Source organism: Austrofundulus limnaeus, unplaced genomic scaffold (genome assembly GCF_001266775.1).
Source record: "Austrofundulus limnaeus strain Quisiro unplaced genomic scaffold, Austrofundulus_limnaeus-1.0 Scaffold1627, whole genome shotgun sequence".
Taxonomy (NCBI): domain Eukaryota; kingdom Metazoa; phylum Chordata; class Actinopteri; order Cyprinodontiformes; family Rivulidae; genus Austrofundulus; species Austrofundulus limnaeus.
This window is the reverse complement of record NW_013954029.1, coordinates 17,920-19,932: the sequence shown is the minus strand read 5'-3', so window position 1 is coordinate 19,932 and position 2,013 is coordinate 17,920. Positions and strand designations below refer to the sequence as shown.

At 39.8% G+C, this 2,013-nt stretch overlaps 1 long non-coding RNA gene across 1 annotated transcript in view; it reads left to right on the top strand.

The window, feature by feature from the left end:
* Positions 1-1,793, top strand: part of LOC106535957 (uncharacterized) — a 14,984-nt gene extending 13,191 nt beyond the window's left edge. Inside the window, exon 3 of the long non-coding RNA XR_001312491.1 lies at positions 1,780-1,793. This is a non-coding gene — a long non-coding RNA (uncharacterized LOC106535957). The remainder of the gene's footprint in view (positions 1-1,779) is intronic.
* The last annotated feature ends 220 nt before the right edge of the window (positions 1,794-2,013 follow it).

Sequence of the window (2,013 nt, the reverse complement as noted above, 5' to 3'; positions counted from 1 at the left end):
TGTGTGTGTGTGTGTGTGTGTGTGTGTGTGCGCCCTTGATTTTGTTACTTCGTGGGGATGATTTTTCAGGAAAATGCAGCCTTGTGGGGACCGAATGCTCTTTGTGGGGACCAAAGCCCAGTCCCCATGACTTCGAAGGCTGATTTTGGGTGGGGGGTTGGGTTGAGGACCAAGGTGAGAATTGAATTTAGGTTAGTTAGGGTCAGGTATGAACCTGTCAGGTTAATTTTAAGGTAAATACTTTTTCCCCTTGTGCTCTCGGAGGAGTAAGACACATTTTCCCCTCTCTCCTGCCTTCTCTTATCTTTCCGTGTTTTGCTGCTCTGAGCCTCCTCAACGTTTTTCATCCTAAACCAAAAACTATGGATGTATTTTTATGAATTTGTTTAGTTGGTCTCTTAATAAATTATTGGAACAAATTTTCTTCCATGGGAGGACATGTCAAAGGTGGGACCTCTGTTCTGCTCTGTTCTGGATAAATCTTTGGATTCTGATCACTGGATTCTACAGATATGCTTGGTGGTCTCCAGGTGTTATCACCATTGGGGGCTATTCAGGCCATTTCCTGGCTGCCTGACCAATATGAAGGATGGCCATGTTTTCAGCACTCAGACTCACACCGTGTGCGAGCTGGGACTCGGCCTGCACGCGGTCCTTGCTGAGGGTCACAGGCCAGCTGTGGTTCCTGGACTTTGCTGGCGAGATGGAATTGATCTCAGGGGCGAAGTGGGGAAACTTTTCAGCCCGGGAGTTTAATGGCTAAAACCGGCCCAATTTTTGTACATATAAAAAATTAGACAAAGATGTACTAGCATGTAATATTTTTGTATTTTGTATTCACAGATCAAAACCTGCTTCTTCACATTCATCAACTACAAAATAAAATGTTTCTGCTGTGGTGTAATAATGTGTACTCAATCACACCTATATGATGTTCACCTGCTTTATACTACGTACTATAGCAGCTCTTTAAACTCACCAGGAGTACAGTTTGACCATCAACTAGCTTCATAGAACATAGTTCAGTTTGGTGGTGCACTACAGGTGTGTTGGTTTATTCTCTCTAACGTTAAACAATGAGTATCAGAAGCATTGTAATGTGTGTGAGGGGGCATTAGTGGGGGTCTGGGGGTCCTCCACCAGAAAATTTTGAAACTAGTAGATGCAGTTTCCTGCATTCTGGTGTATTTTACAGGTTCCTAAACATACTTTTACCTACATAAAACACTTGATTAAATAACTAAATTAGAGACAGATTCCAGTTGAATCATCCTGTTTTTAAACTCACTGCTGTGGCTCTGACAATGAAATTAAGGTGATAATTTATCCCAAACCATGACTTTAGGAGAATTTTACTTTATATTGTTTGTTCTTGATTTAGTTTTATTTGTAACATGTCATTGTGCCAAGCAACTGCATGTTTAAAATATTAACTACACAATGAACAGATCATTTATTTTTCTGATTAAATGACAGGTCTATTCATAACAAACTGACATGACATCATGCAGCCTTTGTGTCAAACAGTGGTCATATAAAATATAACTTTCATCAGTTTTATCATCCTGTAAATACTAAGAAAATCTGATACATGGATGTTTGGAACTGATCAGAAATCTAATGATGGATGAATTGACAGATTTATGACTTGTGACACTGACTGCATGATTGTAAAAAATAAATCCCACACTGTGGCAGAAACTTGAGGCACTGCAACTTGTTTCTTTATATCAGCTATTTCATAAATAAACCAAACTCATAGTTCCTCTGTGTTTACAGTCATTTATTAAAGACATGTAAAGATGGAAATGTCTCTCAGCCTCATGCACAGCTGAAGACAGCAGCTTCACACGCTCATGCATGCGTGCACTAAAATCTTTTCTGATTGTGCCGAGAGGTGAATCTGCTCTTTTCAAAGTTTTTCCTTACGGCAACTTTTAGTGTGAAAGCTGCACACTCCTTTATACTTGAGATCCCTGGACCTTTGATTACCTGCAAGAGAAATAAACTACA